The sequence below is a fragment of the Capricornis sumatraensis genome, chromosome 6, assembly GCF_032405125.1.
Source record: "Capricornis sumatraensis isolate serow.1 chromosome 6, serow.2, whole genome shotgun sequence".
Taxonomy (NCBI): Eukaryota; Metazoa; Chordata; class Mammalia; order Artiodactyla; family Bovidae; genus Capricornis; species Capricornis sumatraensis.
The window spans coordinates 21,071,969-21,099,327 of NC_091074.1; positions in this window are offsets into that span (position 1 = coordinate 21,071,969).

The following is a 27,359-nucleotide window of genomic DNA, read 5'->3' on the forward strand; positions in this document are numbered from 1 at the left end:
CACATACATGACCATTGGAAAAACCATAGCCTTGACTAGATGGAAGTTTGATAACAAAGTAACATCTCTGCATTTCAATATGCTATCTGGGTTGGTCATAACTTTCATTCCAAGGAGTAAATATCTTTTAATTTCATGGCTGCAGTCACCATCTGCAGTGATTTTGGAGCCCAAAAAAATAAAGTCTGACACTGTTTCCACTGTTTCCCCATCTATTTCCCATGAAGTGATGGGACCAGATACTGTGTTCTTCATTTTCTGAATGTTGAGCTTTAAGCCAACATTTTCACTCTCCTCTTTCACTTTCATCAAGAGGCTTTTTAGTTCCTCTTCACTTTCTGCCATAAGGATGGTGTCATCTGCATATCTGAGGTGATTGATATTTTTCCCGGCAATCTTGATTCCAGCTTGTGCTTCTTCCAGTCCAGGGTTTCTGATGATGTACTCTGCATAGAAGTTAAATAAGCAGGGTGACAATATACAGCCTTGACGTACTCCTTTTCCTATTTGGAATTAGTCTGTTGTTCCATGTCCAGTTCTAAATGTTGCTTCCTGACCTGCATATAGACAGCCAAATGTTAGATCTGGGGTCTTTAAACATCTTAATTGAGTTTCAAACCCCTATTAGCTGCTTTTATGCATCTATACATAGAAGTCTCATAGCATCAGCCTCCATTTTTTTCTTTTTCCCCAATTCCCATCCAATTCATCAGTAAGTTATACTTCTCTGCCTACAAAATATTTCTCAAATGTAACTGCTCTAAGCCCACTTCAAATCATCAATTTCCCATAAAACTATGATATCCTCCTGATTAATTTCCCAGCTACCATTCTGACACCCATTTTATACTTGACCCACATTCCATCTAGACAAAGAGATCATCAAAGGAAATCTGATCACCCTATTTCCCTGTTTGAACTAAAAGAACCTCACCAGAACCTGGGGGAATTTTCATGTTCCAAAACCTGACTATCTTGGCAGTCTCAGGTCGTAATTGTCTCCTTTCTGTTCACTCTGCACCCGCCACTTGACTTTCTTGTCAGTCTTAAGTCTGCCAGCCAGTTCTTGTCACTACAACGCTGCTATTGCTGTTTCTATTATCACAATTGTCCTCAGAGTTCTCTAGCCACTAGGAGTTTCATAAGCTTCCTCTCCCTTCAGATGTTACTTCCTTACATAGGCCTTTCCTAATCATCCTGTGTAAAACTTGTTACTCTTCCCTATCTCACTGACCTTTTTTCCATCGAATTTATAATCAGTAGAAATTATACTCATGAATCATTGATCTCATTTCTAAATTCTCTCTCACTCTCACTGAAATTTAGACTCCATAATGGTTAGGTCAGTCCTATGCTTGTTAATGATTTTTATCCCCAGATTCTAGGATGGAGCTTCATAAATTGAAAAGTATTTGATAAATACTTGGTGACTAAATGAACCTTTACTATAAATTTTCCCAGTTATCTGATCCAAGGTAAATTAAGTGTTTAGGAAGAAGCCTTTGAAAAGACAAACTAAAAACTTCCAATTTTTCTTGGTTTGCTACATTTCTCTATACAGAGCTAATTCTATTAACTATTCTCATTTATGAAATAATACTGGAAATCAAGTACACATTTTAAAAAATTCACAGGAAGTAATCAAATGCAAAGAAACCTTATTGAGAAACACAACTCTCTATTATTTGTTCAAAAATAGGATAAGATAATTTGAGTATATAATTGACCTTTGTTAGAATTCTTGCCTTCTCCATCAAAATGGATATTCTACTCCTACATTCTTGCATATTACTGTGTGTGTATTAAGTCACTTCAGCCATGTCTGACTCCTTACCACCCTATAAGCTGTAGCCCACCAGGCTCCTCTGTCCATGGGATTCTACAAGCAAGAGTACTGGAGAGGTTTGCCATTTCCTCCTCTAGGGTATCTTCCGGACCCAGGGATTGAACCTGTGTGTCTTATATCTCCTGCATAGAAAACTACCAATTATGATATGTGACACTATTTAAATCATTCACTATTTTTAATATTTATCTAGAATTTAGACTGGTTCTGGATACTTGTATCTAGTAGTTCATTTATTAACTTATTAAATCTTAACTACTTGACCGATCTTGAGTTATTTTTTGTAAAACACTAGCACATTCTGTCTAACAAGGCATTGTGTCTATACAATAATTCCCCTTATGGAAGAAAATATTTCTAATATCTGAAAGCGTATATAGAGGCCTTCTATCCAGAGACTCTCTTTATATCTCTGTATCTATCCCAGAAAAAATGTCTTAGTGATTAGAAGTAAGCTTCTCAAAGAGGACCCTGACACTTTCCATGTATGCTTAAATGAAAAGTTGATACTTTGTAAAATTATTACCACCTTCTGGATTTCCCATGGTTTGATGATAAGTGGAATAGTCCCCCTTGGCAAGAAAGAAATTGATTTCTATTTGGGGAAAGTCAAAGGACTGACCTCCATTAGGGGGTGTGTGTCAGTGTCCGTCCTCTATGTATCCACAATTATTCCTCATCTGTAAATCAGCCTCCTGAGGCAATGCAAAAGCATCAAAGTAGTTTAAAAGAAAATTGGTTCATTATTTCTATGACAAAGTTATTTTCTCACTGAAGAATTCTGTGTAGTTTAGGTCAATAAGCTCTTATTTGAATAAGTTCTGTGTAACAAGAACTGGGTTAAGTGGTATGAAATAAATCAAATAAGATATACCCCCTGCTTTTAAGGAATTTAAAATCTAGAAAGTAGTGTGAGACATGCAAACATGTAGATTTAGTTCAATATGATAATTTATAAGATTCGTAAGATAGAATAGATTACCATACATTTTCTTTTTTAAGTCAGATCTCTGTAGAGCCTTGGAATAACATAATGAAGACCAGTAGCGATCTAGCTAACAGTGACTTGAGAGATTTACTATCTTTGTGAAGCCATCCAGTAGCAGAAAAAAGAGCTATATCAAACTCTCCTAGAGAGGAAATCATTTATAAAAATTTTGCAGATGAGCCCCTGACAATATGTATTTCTAGTATTTCCTCACAGATTATTTTGAAATGATTATTTTTAACAAATACTATTTATTAAGATGGGCATAAAGGATTTTTGTTGTTGTTATTGCAAAGATTGCTTGTCACAATGGGCATAGAAACAAGTGGAAACATTGATATAATTGCTTTTTCAGAGCATGGGAATTGGTATAATTGAAGTTTTTATCTTCCTTTTGCTAACTCTTGACATAGAATGTCTATAGCATCATCAGGTTTCACAGCTCCCAAATCCTTCTGGCCTTGAGGGTGTTATAGAGAATTGGTAAGGCACAGAATGGTGACAGAAAGAGAACTTACGATACTTTACAACACTTGTGTGTGTGTGTGTGTGTGTGTAATGGATCACTTTATACAGATGTGATGTATACCAGTAGATGTATAACTTCTCTATCAGTTGTAAATACTTCTTAGTTAAATACAATTTAAAACATTAGTAAAATGGAGTTCAAATGAAGATAATCAGGTTCAAATGTAGAACCTGACTCATTTATTGTGGATGTTACTAGCCTGTCCTTCCCCCCTGGGTTGTATCATATACTTTGGGTACAAGTACACTCAAACTATTTGGGAATAAATAATGTCTTTTAAAATATGTTGACATAGTTGTAAAACAAAACCTGCATTATCAAGTAGATTATGATATATTCAGAGTGAAAAGAAATGTCGAGGTTTCCATTTGAAAATGGGATTTAATCTATTTTAAAATTACAGGACATAATCTTGTGACACTTTTGTTTTTGGTTAATGTTTTTTATATTTAGTAGCAACATCAAGTTCACTTTAAATTGTCATTAATACATGATAAAAATCATGTTACTTAACACTTGGAGCAGGTTCAGTATTTACATTAAAAGACAGACTGTGGCTTGAAAGTGTTCTGAGGTTGAATGTCATCTTTGCCTCTCAGTTTATATTCTCTGGGCTTGAGCTTTCTTAGTTATGAGTTTGGATATATATAGATTTTAATCTAAAATAATGAAATGAATATGTAAAATAATCATAGAACCCTCAGAATAAATACTGTTTATTTATTTTTTGCACTCAAGTGGTTTGCTTTACTTGTTACACAAGAGATTTAAACTTTTTAAATGTATTTGTATTTTTATTCCAAGTGTTTTTCTAATTTTATTTAATCTATAAATCTTGAATGTGAGTAAAACTGGCATGAAAATATAATATAATAAAAAAAGTATTTGTTTCAAACTTCAAGGAATGCCAATTAATACCAATACTGTATCTTTGTTCATAAGTTTCTTAGTTATTATTTTCCTCATGGAGATAGTGTATAAAACATCCTGACTTAAAATAACATACAGATCTGGTTTAAAATTTCTGATATAGCTACTTTTAAATTGGTATAGAGCTACTTCCTTTGTGTGTGATCTTGGTTGTTTGCTTTTTTTCTTTGTTTTTCCTTGTCTTTCTGAACTTCAGTTTCTCATCTGTGACATATGTCCAATACATAGAGTATAGGTCATTATGAAGATTTAATAAAATCATATTTATAATTGCTACCCATATCTTGGTAATGATAGGTATTCAATTGCATATTTTCATTACTTAAACTATTACTTAGAAAACCAGCAGTATAAAATCACAACTTAAATAATTTATGTATTAACATATAAATATTATGTGTGTGTGTATATATATATGTATATACCACCATACAGATTGACTATTCTAAAAGAAATAGAAGAGGGTCTTATTGTTCTATTATAGAGATATGCATTGAAAACAGAAATATGGACAAAGATAAATAATAAGTTTATAATACATAAGTTAGTTTAGTTAAATGTAGACCATTTCTGTTGCCTCCATGTACTCAGCCATCCTTGCATGGATCCAAACATCAATCATCCACACAACAATTTTTTGGAAGACTGTCCTACTTGAAATTACAACTAAGTAAAATACACTAGTCTCTACATTCTGATCACAGAATATATTCAATAAGGCCACTTTTTGGAGTCAATTATATCCCTTCCTGAATTTACTTCAGATTTCCCATTACAGACTGTCTTGTGCTCATCTTTAATGTTGTTACTTGTCTGGTGGGATCAGTTCTTGTGCCTTCAATGCTTTTGGCAAATAACACCTGGAAAGCCACATCAGCTTTGAGAACTCTCAGATGGGATAGACAAAGGCTAGCCCGTGCATCTGTCCCGTAGGTGGCCACTAGGCTGTTCATTTTGATTCCATTTCCTTGAAAGTAGAGTCGGGGTTGCTAGTTCAGTACTAGCAGAGTGTACCAGGGGTCGTATGGGCTGCATGCTGTTGGCTGCTGCCAAAATGGCGATGAAGAATGGCAGGACCACAAGCAGCAGCTTCTTTTGCCACGCTTTCCCTGATTGGTTTCAGGTTTTGGCTCATACCAGAATTGACTTTCGGTCTTCACCAGCTCATTAGTTCCTTTCGTAGAGGGACAGAGCCTTGGAGTCCCCTTTCCCGATGTTTTTGATGATGTCACATTCCTGAGTTTTCTTTCAGGCAGCATGTATGAAATACCAAAGGAAGTGAAGGCCAATCTTTTCTGTCATTATTTTAGAAGAAATCAAGTACACAAACCATTCCCTTGTCATCTGTGAATGTACACTTCTGACCTATGCAGGCACACCTTCCTCTGCCCTACACATTCACACATTTCCTCTTTTATTTTTTCCCAAAGAAAAAGGCTTTATCCATGGTGATATGAAAACTCATGTCTGCCTGTCCTAAGCTCATTTTCTATCAGTCAAGGCTGAACACAAGCTGGAGGAAATTGCCCTCCCTTCCCCGAGTCCATGTGATAAGCTCATCTAGTTGGGACTGAGGTCTGTCTGTCTGTGTTATTGATTACTGAAACACGATGGGAGTAAGCCACAAGCTCTTTATGCTCTCATCACTTTACATGGAGGGATAATTATCTCTTTCAGGTAATGTGATGAAACGCCTTTCCATGAAGAATAGAGACAATATTAAGAAAACCAATTGCAATCATATATTTAATTTTGTTTAATTCAAGTTTATTCACACTAAAACCAATATGTTTATCTTTTATGATGCTTTTTGTGTGTATGTGTGTACATTTCCTTCATTAGTATAACCAGCATCAATTGCTGAAAGGGTATGATCAATTATTAACCACAAATGGTGTTCTGACTGGAAAACAATAAGATATAGAGAATTACATTTAGTAACCAGAGCAAATAAGAGTTGTGTATATAGATCAAAGTGAAGCCATTAGTGAAGGAAACATTAGTAAGCTCAAACTGTTACTTGACAAGATAAAGCCACTTTGTCTGTGGCTATTCTCCATTATCACACTATTCTTTTTTAACTGGTATGATGTTTCTGACCCTTGGTACCTAACTATACTGTTTGAGCCTTTACTATTGGCACTGGACTACCTAGAAGTAGCACTGAATTAGTCTACAAGGAGCTGTTTTTTTAGTCACTAGTTATTATCCATGTTGAACTGTAGTTTTCCACTTGGATTGCAATCCAGTAGTTTGTACATGAGATATAGATTAAAAGTGTATAATGCTAAGTCACTTCAGTCGTGTCTGGCTCTGTGTGACCCCATAGATGGCAGCCCACCAGGCTCCCGCGTCCCTGGGATTCTCCAGGCAAGAACACTGAAGTGGGTTGCCATTTCCTTCTCCAGTGAATGGAAGTGAAAAGTGAAAGATTTAGCTATAATTTTCTAGCAGTAGGCATTTGTAGATTTTCTCCATCTTTATATTATTTCAAACTCTATGTGAGATCTAGAGAGTATGGGATATCTTATTTTAAGGGAAGTATATAGAAGCCATTTGTCTTAGAGTTAATGATCACCCACTCATCCAGCTAGCACGTGATGGGTTTGTAATACATAGTTTCTGATCATGGTTTCAAATTTAAAGGATTCATGAAACTCAGAAAGGGAAAATAGAATTGCAGATCTCTTTTTAAATGTTGATGTGTGTGTGTGTGTGTGTGTGTGTGTGTGTGTGTGTGTGTGCTACTATGCACAGTTGGGAAATTCATCCTTGAAACTTTTGAAAGCTATGTGACATGCAGACACATTTTGGACAGAATCCACCTGCAATGCAGGAGGTGCAGGAGAAGTGACTGAGCACACACACACGAGAGCATTATTAACTGGGTTTCAGGATAAATGGTTATTGTGGGAGGTGATGATGGTAGAAAGAGACCAGGACTAGAAACCAAACGGTATTAGAACAGTTTAGGGGAAGCGCAGGCCCAGTGAGGCACTCTACGGAGGTTCCAGATATGATACTGACACATTAACTCCAGGTCTGTGTGTGATCCTGGATCTGTTGTTTCCTTGATGGGATGGAGGAGTTTAATGCATCAGAAAAAAATGGCTAATTTTGGTAAACTCTCTTCTCTCTGACTTTTAGAGAAGTGTACTAGCGGAAAATCTAGATTATGAATAAAAGGGAAAGTAGAAACAAGTTTTCAGACCCAGTAAGTGTAGTACAAGCCCTTCACTTAGTAGAAAAGAAGAGTGAATTAAGAAGTTTATGTAATTAACAAACTCAACTGAGTTTCTTAGAAAGGAATATGGATAGAAGAGTTAATATATATATATATATATATATATATATATATATATATATATATATATATATATATATATAGGACACTGGAGAACTATACGTTTTGGACAGCAAAATGTTTCTGCTGCCATTGAAGTTAGCAACCGTTACTGATTTCAGGGAAAACTGAAAATGTTAGGGAAACTTGAAGCACACAGTAGAGGTGTTCATCCTCACCAGAAGCCTAAGGAAACCGTCTTCAAAATTTGTAATAGAAGCTTTTATTACATTATATTTATTACATTTATTTATTTACTACATTACAATAGTTCAGGATTCTGTAATGGGTAATTATCCACAAGAAGGAAGTTTGAGCACAAAAATTATACCAACGATACTTTGAGTTTTAAAATATTTAAAGGCAAGATGGTAGCTGTGCTGTGCTAAGTCGCTTCACTTATGTCCAACTCTTTGCGACCCTATGGACCATAGCCTGCCAGACTCCTCTGTCTGTGAGATTCTCCAGGCAAGAATACTGGAGTGGGTTCCCATGTCCTTCTCCAGGGGACCTTCCCTATTCAGAGATCAAACCTGCATTTCTTGAGTTTCTTGCACTGGCATGTGGGTTCTTTACCACTAGCACTACCTGGCAAGCCCTAAGCTAACATTAAACACACACACACAGACACACAAAGTTGCTCATTAGATAGAGGAAATGGCCTCAGAGAAAGCCTACAATTCTTGCAGAATTGGAATGTCCAGAAAATGGTTCAAAGAAGAAGATGAGTAAAGAGATTTTAAGTATGTCGCAGGGGGAAGATTTGACCCTAAGCAGTTGACAAGAGTTATCATTGCAATTTTCTAAACTTTTGTGAGAAGGCAGAAGTGGGTCAGATATTCAGCTCTATGAAAGAAAACAGGAAGCAAAGGCAGAATTTCATTTGGATATGATAATCTGGGCACCATAATCAACCACTTGATAAGTGGTGATTTCTCAGAATGGTGGTTAGGTTCATTGATTTTTATTTATGATAGTACTAGGCTAAAATCTTAGTGAGACTTGATGCAAGAAATTTTTTTTTTCCTCTGAAGTTTTCACTACTCCCTTTCCTCCCCTAGAAACTTCTGATTCCCATGCTTTTATTTTTAATTTTTGACAAGAATAAACAATGCAAGTCTAGATTATACTAGGTATTAAAAATGAAAGCATTACTTTTTCCTAGGTTAAATGTTGTTGGACATGGGAATTTTCTTGTATATTGATATCTTGTGAACTCTAATAATCCTAAATGCATTATCAATGTTTTGACCTATTTAAATCGAGAATATATTAAGGATTCTGAATTAATTTTAAAAATCTTAAGACACCAAAACACCCAGCCAAGCTACTGATTAAGCTTTATTCCACCCAAGTATCTAACTGAGATCCAATGGCCAAGATTGATTAGAATTAAGAAGTTGGTTGGAAAAGAATACCATTTATTTATATTGGTTTTTCTCTTACAAGGAAAAGGCTAATTATGGTTGGACTTCAGTGTTTCCCTTGATATTTGATAATAGAAAAGGGGATTCTATTGAATAAATTCTATCATGTTTATGTTGCTGATTTTTGTCATTACATAGTGTCTGGAGAGCTGTATGGGATGATTTTGCTGGGCGTAATCTAAAGTGAGTAATAGAAGAAATGAAGCTCCAGCCCACAGGGCAGCTTGGCCTTAAAGTGAATTGAATTGATATTATAGATCAGAGCCTTCTAGAGCAAAAGTTGTACTGCTCAACAATGATTTCTGGAAGATGTATGAAGAAATTGTGATTGACTTTTGGGGGTAGTCTCATGACAATTAGAGGAAGCTTACATTACATATCTTTGCTCTCTTCTTTCAAGGGGATAACTTCAAGGCTAAAAATACCTTGGATTGCTAAGCCTGATGAGTTTAGAGAACCAAATCTGGTCAGTAGTAAGAATGCTATCCTCTTGTCCTCCTAATTCTGAGAGGGGTTATCTGTGTTCAGAGAAAAATATTAGAGTTAGGTTTATAGTCCTTGTCTTCATCTCATCTTATGAGAAGCAGTAATACTGATCTTATTAATGATATTTGAAACAAGGTCTGTAAACATGAAATTATTTACATTTCTTTTTAGGATAGACTGCCTATAGGATAAAAGTACTCTTCTCCCTCTTTCTCTGGTTTCCATGCAATTCACGCATTTGGTGTAGGATGGGTTTCCATACACAACTCAGAAGACTAACTATAGCTGATTCACTACTCGGGGAAGTATAGGGCATAGTGGCATTTCTGGCAACTGTCTGGATGAGGGTCAGCTGGAAGACTGTCCCCAGTTGATATTTGGGATAAGAGGTGTTAGGATGTAATAAATTAAAATCTAAATATAGTCAGATGTCCAAGAACCCTTTTAGGAGTAAAGCTGATAACCAACCCACACCTTTTGACACCTTTGTGTGTTTCCAGAATCTTCTGTAACTGGTAACATGCATAAACACTATTTGTGATTATATACATTGTTGTTGCTGTTGTTTAGTCACTGAATTGTCTCCAACTCTTGTGAACCTCTCGACTGTAGCCCACCAAGCTTCTCTGTTCATGGGACTTTCCACCCAAGAATACTGGAGTTGGTTGCCATTTCCCTCTCCAGGGGATCTTCCTGGAGAGCCACGTCTCCCACATTGACAGGTGGATTCTTTACCACTGAGCCAGCCATCTGGGAAGCCCTATCCATTATGCATACTCCCTAACTATTTTGAGGGACTTTTTTTGAGTGAGTCTTGGTAAACAGAAGTTACCTTGTGCCACAGAAATTGGAAGTGCTTTCTCAGGCCTCAAGCCTCTTGCTGATTGGATTTCTAATCTGGAGCTAATTCTCTATAGGAGAACTTAGTTGATTTGAGTCAGTGACATCAGTCACAGCCAGTTTCTTGGGTCATCAGTAGCAAAGCTGCTCACAATAGGAGTTGGAATGGAATTGGGGGGAGGGGTTACACTGTAGTAAGCGGTTTAGCAGCTGCAGAAACCAAATCCTACTAATGCATTCTTCATTTTCTGGGATGTCTTTGTTGGTAATTTTGGCTGACTAATGTACATGGTAACCAAACAATAAACAAAAAGCCTACCTGTACCCCCGTAATTTTTTTTTTTTTTCCTGAGATGATTTCCTCAGTTCATTTCAGTCACTCGGTTGTGTCCGACTCTTTGCAACCCCGTGAATCACAGCACACCAGGCCTCCCTGTCCATCACCTACTCCAGGAGCTCACACAAACCCATGTCCATCGAGTCAGTGATGCCATCTAACCATCTCATCCTCTGTCATCCCCTTCTCCTCCTGCCCTCAATCTTTCCCAGAATCAGGGTCTTTTCAAATGAGTCAGCTCTTTGCATTGGGTGGCCAAAGTATTGGAGTTTCAGCTTCAACATCAGTCCTTCCAATGAACACCCAGGACTGATCTCCTTTAAGATGGACTGGTTGGATCTCCTTGTAGTCCAAGGGACTCTCAAGAGTCTTCTCCAACACCACAGTCAAAATTCTAATAATTCAATGACTTTCCCAGTGATTTTTGGTAAAATCTTTTCTTACATGAATCAATTCCAATACATTTTTGCTGCACAAAGCTCAGAGTCTTGAATGATATATGGACAATACAAAATAGCAAAGAAAGATACTGTAAAAGCAATCAGTATATATTCACTTGAATTATATATGCTACCTGAGTGCATTTGGCAATACTCTAGTGGTACACATTTCACTCTTTGGAAAAAACTCATTTCTGATATTTCAGAAAGGAATTTGGACATTAAAGCTACTTTTATTAGAAATAGGTTTGACATGGGAAAAAGATTCAGCTAAAAGCATAAATCTGAGAGCAGTTAAGATTTGAGGCGAAGTTAATCCAAAAGATCAGAATTATTTTGGATAAAATAAAATAGACTTTACAGGTTCTGAGTTCTAAAAATATATACATTCAAAATTCTTGGGTAGTCAAATGTATTTTGAGAATAATAGTTCTGCATATCTGGCTGGATGGGTAAGGATATGAGAAAAGGTTGTAGGAATAAAGTTGAGACATGAATATGGATGAGAACTGGGCTCCATGAAACCAAAAACAATAGCAGACCTCTTTCCTCACATATCCTGAGCCCTTAATTTACTGCCTTTCTGATATTCCTACTTTTATTCTTAGAAATTTTACTGGAGTATAGTGGACTCTCAATGTTGTGTTAGTTTCAAGTGTTCAGCAAAGTAAATCAGTTATACATATATCTATATCCATTCATTTATATTCTTTTCCCATATGTGTCATTACAAAGTATTGAGTAGAGATCCCTGTGCTATACAGGAGGTCCTTATTAGTTATCTGTTGTGTATGTAGTAGTGTGTATATGTCAATCCCAGTTTCTCACTGTATCTCCCTGCCACCTACCCTGTGGTACCATAAATGTGTTTTCTACATCTGTCACTCTGTTTCCATCTCATAGATAAGTTAGGTCATTTGCTAATGTCTTCACTTTCTTTTCTGAATTTACAAAGGATTGACACAGTAGTCATGTGTGTGTTTTATGTGTGTGTGTGTTTGGTTATAATAGATATAAAAAGTATTTTTCTTAAAATAAGGGAAAAAATGTAAGCAAAGGATTTCATATGAAGAACAAAAGACACGGTATGGTAGCCACACATGGTTTAACCATACATGATTCAATGCACAGAGAATTTACCTGAAAAGAAAGAAAGTGAAATTCAAAGTCTCTCAGTCATGTCGAGTGACCCTGTGGGTTATAGAGTCCATGGGATTCTCTAGGCCAGAATACTGGAGTGGAAAGCCTTTCCCTTCTCCAGCAGATCTTCCCAATCCAGGAATCGAATTGGGGTCTTCTGCATTGCAGACAGATTCTTTACCAAATCTACTATTAGGGAAATCTACTAGATTTAACCTACTATATCAATATCATTGTTTCTCTTTGGTTTTATTTGGCCATTTTATTTCTCTTAAATATTAGTTTGAATCATATACAATTGTTTTCTATGATAAGGGGCAATATTGTTTTAAGTTGGATATTGATACTTAAACTGACAGTTATTCAAGTTAAAGCCATATACCAGGAAGCAATCTAGTAATTGTGACAGTTGGAAAATCCAGTAGACAGAAAATTACAGTATCAATTGTAGGAATACATTTTGAACCAATGATTTTGGAGAATAGTATAATTGAGGGATATCTATTCACACAAAAATTTTCCTAGTGTCCTGGAATTGTGACTGAGTCACAATCCTCAGATTGTTGGGGGAAAATATCCTCAGATTTTAAAGAAAACACCAAATTAACTTCCAGGATTTTGCAGATGTCTACTTCAACTTGACTGCCCTACACATCTCCTTTCTGTATTCATTGAAGGTGGAGATCGATTGAGAGATAATTTAATTTCGTCTTGTGAATGGTTTTCCAGGGAAACGAAGGATGAGATCTCATCCTAAAAGCCAAGCGAGAGGAAGTACTCACAAAAATGAATGGAGGCTCTGAAAGAGGATTGAGTTGGCATTTCTTTCCTGGATTGAGCATCTAATCAGACATTATATATGCTCATAATTTTTGTGTGTAACCTGAACAACTACAAGATAATTGGAGAGAGGTAGGTTGAGAAAAGGTTTCGGTTAGGCAGTGTAATAGCCTGATGTTGCCTTATCAAGGATTTGTAAAATTCTTGCAGAAGGACTGTTCAGCGTGGAAGGTAACATATATACACTACCATATGTAAAATGGATAGCCAGCTGGAACTCACTATATAGCACAAGGAGCTCAGCTCCATGCTCTTTGATGGCCTAAAGGGGTGGGATGGTGGGGAGGGAGGTCCATGAGGAAGAGAATATATGCATGCATATGGCTGATTCACTTCATTGTACAGCAGAAACTAACACAACTTTGTAAAGCAATTATATTCCAATTAAAAAATAAATAGTCATTTTATAGAGGATTTCAACAGTAAATGTTGCATGCTGAACTATCAATCCTAATTTATGAGATGGGATTTAAGAGACTGATTTTAAGACAAACTTCTCATATCAGAGAATTGTGCAGTGAGGAGGTCTTTCAAGGCACTGTGAAAAAAATTATGCATACACCCACACATATACACAAAAGACAGCTGGTACTTGAACACCTACAATATATTTTTCCTAACTATGGCTTCCATGGCTAGGAGCAGTGTGTTAGAGAAGTACAAGCCAAAACACAATAAGACAAACCAAAGACAAATTTACGACTTCTCCACCCAGTTGGTTCAAAAGACCATTTGCTGTTATCTTCCTCCTCTCCATTCACAAGTGGAATCTCTCTAGAGCCTAGAAGACCCAGGAGAGGTAGTATATAAAATATAAAGAGAAGAACATGCCCTAGCTCCTGATCCCAAACCCTCACCCCACATGTTAAGCCTGTACTGAGGGAGAAGACAACTTTGAATTTCCCTTGAAAATGATTAAAGTTTGCTAGTTTTAATAGTTAGAACTGACCCACATATTGCGAGACCTACTCAAGCTGTTGTTAAGAGATTGGAAGACATTTGACAGAAAATAGTTATTAAATATAATGATGGGAGATCAACCCTAAATATTCATTGGAAGGACTGATCCTGAAGTTTTGGGCACTTGATGCAAAAAGCCTGATGCTTTTTGGAAAAGACCCTGATGCTGGGAAAGATTGAGGGCAGGAGAAGGGGGCAACAGAGGGTGAAATGGTTAGATGGGATCATTGACACAATGGACATGAGTTTGAGCAAACTCCAGGAAAGAGTGAAGGACAGGGAAGCCTGATGTGCTGCAGTTCACGGGGTTACAAACAGTCAGACCCCAGTTCATGACTGACCAACATCAATGATGGGAGAAAATTATTATATATTTTATATTCCAGGATACTAAGACTCATCAAAATTATTATATAAAAGACAATAACAAATAGATGATTGAGGAATGATTAGGTAAATAGAATTTATGGCTTTCTTTATCAGGGAACAAAGCAAAAGATAGAATGAATGAAATGTTTTTGGAGGATTTCTGAAGCTTACACTTTAATTGCTTGACTAGAAGGAAGTCCTCTCTGAAGAATATTAAACCTGGTAAGTGCACTCACCTCAGATCAAACAGGCCTTCATGACAAAAGACATCTTTGGCTTATCTCTCCAAAAGCAAAATGGCAAAGATGACAAGATGAAAAAAAAGTAAATATTTGTCTCAAGATATATAAATTCTGACCCTGCAGACCACAGATTGAAAAAAAAAAAAAAAAGGCAAATGTTCAGTCAGTTGCTTTGACTTTATCCAAAAGATCACTGGAAATGATCTGTTTTCTACTTAATCTTGTTTTTGCTTCACTTTAACTACAGTTCCAGCATTTATGGATTATGGAAACCATAAACACCTAGTCAGTTATGCAAGGGATGTGTGTGTGTGTGTGTGTGTGTGTGTATTCTTGAAGTGAAATATTTGATATGGTATTTTTTGTAAACTTTTCATCTTATCAATATTGTCACTTTATTTTACTATATTAACTTAAACAGATATTGTAATATGATTCCTTATGTTTATTCCCAAAGTAACCAACTCTCCATTATACTAAAAAAGTGAAAGCATTTTTTTGATATTTTGGATCTAGGAACTTTATAGATAATAAGGCATTCCCGATAACAGCCAATAGCAATACTTTATAAAATCATCCAGTATAGTTTTATGTATCCTGAACATGATATGAAAGGATTTCCTGTGGGAGAGATTAAAAACAACTTTCCATTATAATGAGTTCAGAGGTTCAGGATTATCACCTCAGTAACCTAATGTCCTTTTTTAAAAATAAACTACCTTCTCCAGTGTGTTTTATAATTTCTATTATGTAATGTTTTGCCCGTTTTACTCACTGAGCTGCATGTTTATGAAAAGTATGAAGTTTGTATTTGGCTCATTCCTGTATCCAGTAAAAAGATACCTGTTAACATTATTAATCATAATTCTATTTTTCCATTTCAACAAAATACAAATGTATCAGTCACCTATGTTCAATACGTGTTGGTTTATTTACTCATCTCCAAGTAAACATGACAAGTCAGTGTGAGCTTGGGGTGCAGATCTATTGAAGATTTGGCCTTCAGTGTGAGTCTGACTTTCATTTGTACTTTTCTGTTGAAGTGTAGGTTGGCTCAGACGGTAAAGAGTCCTCCTGTAATGCAGGGAATCTGGGTTCGATCCCTGGGTTGGAAAGATCCTCTGGAGGAGATCATGGCTACCTAATCCAATATTCTTGCCTGGAGAACCTCCATGGACAGAGAAGCCTGGTGGGCTACAGTGCACGGAGTTGCAAAGATTTGGACACAACTGAGCAGAAGGAGGAGCCTGTTGGGCTGCAGTCCATGGGGTCACTGAGGCTCAGACATGACTGAGCGACTTACTTTTCACTTTTCACTTTCATGCATTGAAGAAGGAAATGGCAACCCACTCCAGTGTTCTTGCCTGGAGTATCCCAGGGATGGGGGAGCCTCGTGGGCTGCCATCTGTGGGGTCGCACAGAGTCGGACATGACTGAAGCAACTTAGCAGCAGCAGCAGCAGAGCAACTAAGCACAGTCTATTGAAGTACTGTTGTTTAGTTGCTCAGTCGTGTCTGACTCTTTTGCGACCCTATTATAGCCCAACAGTCTCCTCTGGCCATGGCATTTCCCAGGCAGGATACTGGAATAGGCTGCCATTTCCGTCTCCAATCTATTGAAGTATAATGTTCAGTAATATGCACTTTCCTTCTGCTTTTAGTACCACTTACTGTTCCTGTGTAACTTGTAGCAAGTACTTTAATTTTAAGCAGAACCTCAAATAACTCCGCTGACATTTAAAAATTGTAGACACATCTAAAACATGGAATATGGCAGAAAGTAAAGAGGAACTAAAAAGCCTCTTGATGAAAGTAAAAGAGGAGAGTGAAAAAGTTGGCTTAAAGCTCAACACTCAGAAAACGAAGATCATGGCATCCAGTCCCATCACTTCATGGGAAATAGATGGGGAAACAGTGGAAACAGTGTCAGGTTTTATTTTTTGGGGCTCCAGAATCACTGCAGATGGTGACTGCAGCCATGAAATTAAAAGACACTTACTCCTTGGAAGACAAGTTATGACTAACCTAGATAGCATATTCAAAAGCAGAGACATTACTTTGCCGACTAAGGTCCGTCTAGTCAAGGCTATGGTTTTCCTGTGGTCATGTATGGCTGTGAGAGTTGGACTGTGAAGAGGGCTGAGTGCCAAAGAATTGATGCTTTTGAACTGTGGTGTTGGAGAAGACTCTTGAGAGTCCCCTGGACTGCAAGGAAATCCAACCAGTCCATTCTGAAGGAGATCAGCCCTGGGATTTCTTTGGAAGGAATGATGCTAAAGCTGAAACTCCAGTACTTTGGCCACCTCATGCGAAGAGTTGACTCATTGTAAAAGACACTGATGCTTGGAGTGATTGGGGCAGGAGGAGAAGGGGACAACAGAGGATGAGATGGCTGGATGGCATCACTGACTCCATGGACATGAGTCTGAGTGAACTCCGGGAGTTGGTGATGGACAGGGAGGCCTGGCATGCTGCAATTCATGGGGTCACAAGGAGTCGGACACGACTGAGTGAATGAACTGAACTGAACTGAACTGAACTGAATTTAGTCTTGGTAATTGAAGACATCAGCAGTAATTAAGGTTTCTTATTTAGTTCTGACCTGGCTGTTTGGTTGGTCATAATTTATCATGTTTAGTTCTGGTGGAGATCATTGAAGACATTCCAGAGATTTAAAGAATTCAGTGGGTTTTTCTGAAAGGATTCATATTTAAACTTTAAGATACAAAGTAGTATACATTTTCAAACAGTACTTAGGAATGCCTGATAATTGATTCTTTTCTTTTCTTTGGTCAAATAATTGTAAAAAATGATTACATATACTGAAATCAATTTAGATTGTATATGTGTATATGTACATGTATTGAATACAAGTGAATATACATGGATATGTAACATATACCAATATATTTGAAATAAAATGTGAACATTCTTCAAATAGATATTGTTAATCTTGTTATATTTGGGATAACTGTTTCTAGTCATTTTTGGATTCAATATGCTACTTTACTCAAGGGTCTAGATTGTTTTTAATGAAACAATCACTCTTCAGCAGAATATTACATTAAGTTTAACTAATAGAAGATTTCATGTAAAAGACTTAAACCTGAAAATTCCCTTCCCTCGTAATATCCAATTCAGTGTTTAAGATGATACTCTTATTATGAGAGGTTAGAAAGGAAGTTGCTTTGCAATCTCTAGGCTCACAATGTCAACAGAGTTGTTGGTCATAGTGAACCCTTACTTTCATCTGCAATGGGTTATTAAAAACATATTTAAAAATAAAGCAATAAAATTATATATTATAATTTAGAATTCTATTCATAGAAATATAAAAGGTATTGTAAAATCTCTTGTTCTTGCTCCAAAAGGTACTGAGTTTCTTTGACCCTGGCACCCCAACCGATGGGTAAAGATTTGCAAAGCCATGATGATCTACCAATAATTTCTTGCAACTGATATAGGAGGCTTTGAGCTAGGAATTCCCTTTCTGTATTACTGTATTCATGTTCCCCCATCCAGTGTCTGTTCCCTACTCAGTAACCTTCCCCATCACACACCTTATAGGTTACGGACACATATTCAATTCCAATCATTAATGGGTTGGTGTGATAAAGTAGACTGAGTTTGGATATGTCTTAATAAGAGTCCAGAGTAATCAAGAAGTTCCAAGTTGTCAGGAAGATTCAAGGAGTTCCTTCATCAAATTGGCAAGAGGAGAGGAAAGGGAAGAGTGCTGTGACCACATTTCTCTCCAGGGCAAGATGGAGGGTCTTGTTTTCTCATTTGAATAACAGCATTATATGTCAAACACTGTATCTTTCAGGATGCATAACACTTCCTTCATTTGGGATCAAAAATGTCATTATCATTTTTCTTAGTTACCTGATTCATGAACTGTATGTGTTTTATAATAGGCAAACAGATTGTATATTGTGATTAAATATGTCATTTGAATGCTATATCTGTATCCTAGTAACACATTGCTTCTATTACAGTTCTTGTTTGTGGGACCTAAAGATGTTACAATCTTTGAGAATGTTTTTCTATAATTCCCTTTTCACAATTGCTCTGACATCTACTGGACACATGGTTTCAGCTGGTAGAAAAGTCAAAGTATATTTTTTGTTAGTGCTATTTTTCTCTTCTAAGTATCTTGACCTTACTCCTTGGAAGAAAAGTTATGGCCAACCTAGATAGCATATTGAAAAGCAGAGACATTACTTTGCCGACTAAGGTCCGTCTAGTCAAGGCTGTGGTTTTTCCAGTAGTCATGTATGGATGTGAGAGTTGGACTGTGAAGAAAGCTGAGTGCTGAAGAATTGATGCTTTTGAACTGTGGTGTTGGAGAAGACTCTTGAGAGTCCCTTGGACTGCAAGGAGATCCAACCAGTCCATTCTGAAGGAGATCAACCCTGGGATTTCTTTGGAAGGAATGATGCTAAAGCTGAAACTCCAGTACTTGGGCGACCTCATGCGAAGAGTTGACTCATTGGAAAAGACTTTGATGCTGGGAGGGATTGGGGGCAGGAGGAGAAGGGGACGACAGAGGATGAGATGGCTGATGGCATCACTGACTCGATGGATGTGAGTCTGAGTGAACTGCGGTAGTTGGTGATGGACAGGGAGGCCTGGCGGGCTGCGATTCATGGGGTCGCAAAGAGTCGGACATGACTGAGCGACTGAACTGAACTGAACTGAACTGAAGTATCTTGACCTTCCCTTTTTTTTTTTCCTCGGCAGAAACAACATTACCTTAAGACCTTAGTATTTCCAGTATGTAGAATTCTTTTCTATAGCACTTCATTGTATCAGTCTTTTTAAAAATTTATTTTTAACTGAAGGATAATTGCTTTACAGTATTGTGTTGGTTTCTACCACCTGAATCAGCTAGTCACAACATGAATCAGCTATAGGTTTACCCATCCCCCCTCCCACCTCCCTCCCCATCCCACCCCTCTAGGTTGTTACAGAGCTCTGACTTGAGTTCCCTGAGTCACACAGCAAATTCTCATTGGCTGTTTTACATATGGTATTGTATGTTTCCATGTTTCTCTCTCCATACCTCCCACCCTCTATTATATTATAATAATATATTATATCATTATATATATAAAATCTAGAAAGATGGTTCTGATGAACCTATTTTCAGAGCAGCAATAGAGACAAGATGTTGTATCAGCCTTGTCTAACCTGAGAGAGAAGAGCTATGGCAGAAACTCTCAGGTAATTTTGTCTATACTTGAGAATTTACCTGAAAATCTAACTCCTGAATTATTTACCTTAAAAAGGCAGACCCACATCAAATGATTGTCTATTTTTGTGAACACAGATAAATTAAACTTAGTACTGTTGATGTGCATCATCTGATGGTGAGAAAAAAAAATCTTCAAAATAGTATCTTTCTGAGTGAAAAGGTCAAAGACAGGAAGTTAAAACTCTGTTTCAAACTTTATATTTAAAGCAGTTCTTCATAGAGAATTGTGCCTTAACTCCCACAAGGAAAATAAAGAAGATTAGTAAAGCATTGCTTTAACATTGAATTAAGAACTCCTGGAAAGAGAGAAAACCAGAAGAACTAAGGAGTTTTTTTAACTGTCCAGAAATGAATCTGAATATTAAGTATGTAAATTCAAAGAAGAAATTTGAAATAGCAAGAAGTAGAAAACAAGTTGGAGAGGTGACTGTAATGAGTATGATTAAGAACGAAAACAATGAGCAGAACAATATACAGAATTCAAAGAATAAGCAAAACTGTAAAAACTAGATATTAAAAAACTATGCTGATAGAAAGTATCATTTTACAGTACAAGCAGGCAAGCAATTAATAAGTATATATTCTACTGGACTTATTTGTTTAAGCTTTTTAAAGGGATTATCTGAAGAAATTTCATTTCTTAAATTGATCAACATTTTGCTACTTGGTAGTTTGAGAGGCTCCAATCAGTCTATTACATGTATTTTCCTACTCTAATCATAACAGAGGAATCAAAACAGAGTTTTTATCTTCACTTTTGGATCATGTACTTGTGAAGTTTGTTTATTTGCCTTTGATTTATTTATTTGCCTTTAGGATAATTGAAAAGAATACTAAAATAAATCAGAACAAGCTGCATTTTAACTCTGTTAAAATATGTTTCTAGTCATATGCTGTAACTGGAATTTGAGCTACTGTAGGATGAGCTAGAGAAAAAAAGTGATCATCTGGATATGACTGATCAGGCTACAGACAGGATCAAATCAAAACCCTAAGTTACATGCAGGCATAGGAGATAAAATACACACCAGAGGATCAGCATACTTGCAAATATGTTTCCATTCTATAGAATCCTCTAGATTTTCTTCAAAGCATGAGGATTTTATATGATATTAAACAACATGGGGTTGCTAGGAGTCAGACACGACTGAGCGACTTTACTTTCACTTTTCAATTTCATGCATTGGAGAAGGCAATGGCAATCCACTCCAGTGTTCTTGCCTGGAGAATCCCAGGGACGGGGGAGCCTAGTGGGCTACCATCTATGGGGTCGCACAGAGTCGGACATGACTGAAGTGACTTAGCAAAAGCAAAACGATAGTTAATATCATGCAAAGGGCTCTAACCAGGTATGTCCAACTAATGTATCTTTCTCTCCCTGGGATTTACTGAAACATGTTTCACAAGTCTACTCTCTTGCTCCTACTAAATCAGATAATTCTCCAACATTCTACCTCCCAAATCCATCTCTTTTTTCACATACACCCTCATCTACTGACTATGTGCACGAGCTTTTTCTTCCTGAGGCCCTCTTCCCATGGGAAGTGGCCTCTATTTCCCCTTTGCACTGAGCCCAACAGCTCAAGACAGCCTGCACATTTCCATTCTTATACTCTGTTAGAATTCTAGATCAGAAATCAACATCACCCATTTGAGGATGATAACCCAGTCTTGTAAAGGCAGTCAATAATACTCCAAGTAGATGGCAAACTTCAGGGTTTCAAGGAAATTGGAGCAAAGTGTGAGGAATTTGAAAGAATCACAGAGATACCTGATCTCAGGAACACTCTAGCTCAGGGATAAAATATTTGGTTACCAAAAAGATCAAGAGAAAGGCAGATAGATATACTAGCATTAAACAATGAGACTGAGATCTAGCCAGGAGGAGCATTCCAGGGCCATTGACACAAGACTAGGGTAGTAGCTCTCACAAGGAAACATTGATGCCTTGTTTACTTGGCACTTGCAGATCCAAAACAGCAGCAACAATGGAATCTTGGTTTTGTCCTGTAGGCTATGATGTCTGGTTAAACAGACCCCAAAAAAAATATTTTAGAAGTCATTAAGTCACAGACAGATGGAAAAGGAATGTTGTTTTATTTTTCTAATGTATCATTATCTTTGAAATCTGTGGAAAATGTTTTCGATTTCTTTCTTTTTTTTTTTTTTTTTAGTATCTTCCTAATTCTAGGTTTCTTTTTTTTTCTTTTTTTTTTTTTTAATTTTTTTTAATTTTAAAATCTTTAATTCTTACATGCATTCCCAAACATGAACCCCACTCCCACCTCCCTCCCCATAACATCTCTCTGGGTCATCCCCATGCACTAGCCCCAAGCATGCTGTATCCTGCATCAGACATAGACTGGCGATTCGATTCTTACATGATAGTATACATGTTAGAATTCCATTCTCCGAAATCATTCCACCCTCTCCCTCAGAGTCCAAAAGTCCGTTATATACATCTGTGTCTTTTTTTGCTGTCTTGCATACAGGGTCGTCATTGCCATCTTTCTAAATTCCATATATATGTGTTAGTATACTGTATTGGTGTTTTTCTTTCTGGCTTATTTCACTCTGTATAATCGGCTCCAGTTTCATCCATCGCATCAGAACTGATTCAAATGAATTCTTTTTAACGGCTGAGTAATACTCCATTGTGTATATGTACCACAGCTTTCTTATCCATTCATCTGCTGATGGACATCTAGGTTGTTTCCATGTCCTGGCTATTATAAACAGTGCTGCGATGAACATTGGGGTACATGTGTCTCTTTCAATTCTGGTTTCCTCGGTGTGTATGCCCAGCAGTGGGATTGCTGGGTCATAAGGTAGTTCTATTTTGTTTTCAATTTCTTTGTGCTTTGAACATTTGTAATTCAGGATCTGATCTTGAGCCAAGCCTCAGTTCAGTTCAGTTCAGTTGCTCAGTCATGTTCGACTGTTTGTGACCTCATGAATCGCAGCACCCCAGGCCTCCCTGTCCATCACCAACTCCCGGAGTTCACTCAGATTCATGTTCATTGCGTCAGTGATGCCATCCAGCCATCTCATCCTCTGTTGTCCCCTTCTCCTCCTGCCCCCAATCCCTCCCAGCATCAGTCTTTTCCAATGAGTCAACTCTCCGCATGAGGTGGCCAAAGTACTGGAGTTTCAGCTTCAGCAAAAAGGTAAATGTTCTCTTTCCTTTGTCATGTCAGATCTGAGAGTTGGAAGCTGAGATCTGTTTAAACCGTTGCTGTATGTTCTAAGTGGACATGGGGAACCTTACCAGCTTGAGAAGCAATAATCTCTACTCTTCTATTGTATTAATGATCAGAGTGCTGGATACCCTATTGGTATCAAGCATCCCTCCCACCTACCTATGGGTATGTTCTTCCTGTGGCCACAGGACAGGAAGGGTTGACATTGTACTTTTCTGATCCTCTGCGATCAGGTTCAGGTTAGGTTTCTCCATCTCAAGCATTTCTGCCAAAAGGAAAACGGAACTTGTGAGTCAAAAGTAGACTCACAGCTCTGGTGAGCACCTGGAAACCAGTCTCACTGTGCCAGCGCTCCAGTCAGCTGGGGACAGGGTGAGGCCGCCTGAGATTTCTAGCAACTTCTGCCCCTCATCTTTTCATCAGGTTTTTAAGTAAATGATTCCAGGCATTAATACCTTTTCTTCATTTTCCTTCCCTTCCCAGCTAGAAACAGGAGGAGTTCTCATAGAAAGGCAGGTCCGATAAATAATTCCCACCTTGAACCATATTTCTACATTGTATTCTTAATTTTTAATTAATATTTCCATACATTAGAACCATCAATAGTAATATAGACACTTCTCTCATTTATCCATCTATCTGTATCTATCCCTCTCTTTGATGTTGGTGGTTCTAATAAATGGAACATACTGTCATGTGTACTTTAATATATGCATGCATACTTATTTTTATCTTTAAAAATAACTTAAAGGATTTCAGATTACCTCCAAATGTATAATACTAGTAACATTTTAGCTGTTAGTGTCAAAAGGGAGGACATACTTACTTGGCTTCATTTATGTGAAAATCATAATTTTGAAATAGGCTTTTCTCAATCTCTATTCAGTCTTTACATGTTCCATATAAATTTTCTAATCAATATTTCTCCCTTCTGTTTTTTTTTCCTTTTAATAACATTTAACAATTAGAACTTTGACATTATTGCAAATTAGCAGTGTTTTTTGATCAATAATAAATGTGTGTTAGTTGCTGAGGCATGTCTGACTCTTTGCAACCCTATGGACTGTAACTCACCAGGCTCCTTTGTCCATGGAATTTTCCAGGCAAGAGCACTGGAGTGGGTAGCCATTCCTAACTCCATAGGATCTTCCTGACCCAGGGATCGAACATGGGTCTCCTTCATTGCAGGCAGGTTCTTTACCATCTCAGCCACACAGTTCTCTGCTGCTGCTACTGCTAAGTCACTTCAGTCATGTCTGACTCTGTGAGACCCCGTAGACGGCAGCCAACAAGGCTCCTCTGTCCCTGGGATTCTCCAGGTAGGAATACTAGAGCAGGTTGCCATTTCATTCTCCAGTGCATGCATGCTAAGTCGCTTCAGTCGTGTCCGACTCTGACCCCATGGACAGCAGCCCACCAGGCCCCTCTGTCCACAGGATTCTCTAGGCAAGAGTACTAGAGTGGGTTGCCATTTCCTTCTCCAACACAGTTTTCTCTGGACCTTAATAATTTCATAAGTTTCAAATTTGTATTCAATGTTGAGTTTATTAATTTAGGATTCAATTACTAAGAACTCTTTGAATTGTATTATTTATCTTATGTCTAGATACAATTGATTCCTCCAGCTTATGTAAAAAATAATATGAAAGGGGAAATGGGGTGAGAGTGCTGAAGTGAAAAGAGAATATATAGAGGACATAAGCAGAGACATTAATTCATTTAAAGTGGTCATTGAGACTCTATTATGTGATACTATAAGCTTTTCTTAGTTTTGTTAAGTTAAAATTAAAGGGGAAATAACTCTCAAATAAAATGAAATAAATTGCTTAAGGAAGAGAAAAAATATTTCCCTTCAGTAACTGTGAGAATTTTATCACGTGTGTCCTGTGATAGGCATATTGTGCTCTACTGAACAATTACTTCAGTGGTAGTTTAGCACAATGTTCATTTTACTATTTTTCCTGCATGACCCTCATTAATGTTTAACATTGCATAATGTTTTGGGGACCCAGTGGCTTGCGTGTTCTCATTTAAAGTTTGTTTTATTAGCCATTGACTAATTCTTAGAGCCCTTACCTGACCAGAGTTTTACTTTGCTTTTTAAAAATTTGTGTGACTATGTTTTTGCCACACCATATAGCATGTGGGATCTGTAGTTCCCCGACCAGTGGCATAATAGAGTCTTAACCACTGGGCTGCCAGGGAAGTCCCCAGAGATTTTAAACCTCAGCATAGTTGTCCCTTTGGCCTGGATAAACCTTTGTGTGGGGGTGTTCTTGTGCACTGTAGAATATTTAGTGGCACCTCTATCCTCTTCTCACATGATCTAAATGCTCCTTGCATGTCCTACCCACTGTCTTGACATTGGGTTGACTCTTTTTTGCCCAGACATTATCAAATATCCCTATGGGTAAAATTTACTCATGGCTAAGGACCACTGCTTTTTGACTGTTGTCTCACATCACAGGGGCTTACCTGGTGGCTCAGTGATAAAGAATCTGCCTGCCAATGCAGGAGATGCAGGAGCCACGGTTTGATCCCTGGGTCGGGAAGATCCCCTGGAGGAGGAAATGGCAATCCACTCCAGTATTCTTTCCTGGAATAATCTCATGGACAGAGGAGTCAGATGGGCTACAGTCCATGGTGTTGCAAAGAATAGGATACAACTGAGCATTTATATCATAGACTCGACCCCTCTAGTTTTATGGATGCATTTACCACAGAACTGAATATTCTTTGTATATTTGTACCTACCATAGTCTGATACTTCAGTCATGCACAAGTCATAGGCTAACACTAGTTTCTCTTTAGATTTTTTTTCTAAATATATGTATTCTATCAAGATCAGAAGGGTGATTCATTTGATAAAGGAAGAATAACAATAGATTTTAAAAGATTGGGCTTTTTTTTTTTTCAGACTACCTTGTTTTTCCTAGATTTGTTGTTGTTTTCAATCTCTAAGTCATGTCCAACTCTTTGGTAGCCCATAAACTGCAGCACATCTGGTTTCCCTGTCCTGTACTATCTCCCTGAGTTTGCTCAACCAACCATCTCATCCTTTGTCACCATCCACGGAGTCAGTGATGCCATCTTATCCTCTGCCCTTCTCCTCTTGCCCTCAATCTTTCCCAGCATCAGGGTCCTTTCCAGTCAGTCAGCTCTTCGCATCAGGTGACCAAAGTATTCGAGAATAAGCACTAGTTCTTCCAATGAATATTCAGAGCTGATTTCCTCTAGGATCGACTGTTTTGCTCTCCTTGCTATCCAACGGACTCTCAAGAGTTTTCTCCAGCACCACAGCTCAAAAACATCAATTTTTCAGCTCTCAGCCTTCTTTATGGTCCAACTCTCACATCCGTACATGACTACTGGAAAAACCATAGCTTTGACTATATGGACTTTTGTTGGCAATGTGATGTATCTGCTTTTTAGTACACTGTCTAGGTTTTTCATAGTTTTTCTTCCAAGGAGCAAGCATCTTTTCATTTTGTGATTGCAGTCACCATCTATATTGATTTTGGAGCCCAAGAAAATGAAATATGACAGTTTCCACATCTTCCCCATTTATTTGCCAGGAAGTGATAGGACCGTATGCTATGATCTTCATTTTTTTGAAAGTTGAGTTTTAAGCTAGCTTTTCACTCTTCTCTTTCACCCTTATCAAAGTCTCTTTAGTTCCTCTTGACTTTCTGCCATTAAAGTGGTATCATCTCTGCAAAAGAGGTTGTTGTTATTTCTCCCAGCAATCTTGATTCCAGCTGTGATTCATCTGGCCTGGCATTTCACATGATGTACTCTGTATATAAGTTAAATAAGCAGGATGACAACATACTGTCTTGACATACTCCTTTCACAGTTTTGAACCAGTTTCTTTTTTCCATGTCCAGTTCTAACTGTTGCTTCTTGTCCTGTGTAATGTTTACTCAGGAGGCAGGTAATGTGGTATGTTATTCATATCTCATTAAGAATATTCCACAATTTGTTAGGATCCACACAGCAAAAGGCTTTAGCATAGTCAATGAAGCCAAAGTAGATTTTTTTTTTAAGGGGAATTCCCTTGCTTTTCTATGATCCAGTGTATTTGGCAATTTGATCTCTGGTTACTCTGCATTTTCTAAATCCAGTTTGTGCATGGAGAGGTTATTGTTTCACATACTTTTCTAGATTACTTTAATAATTTAAAGGT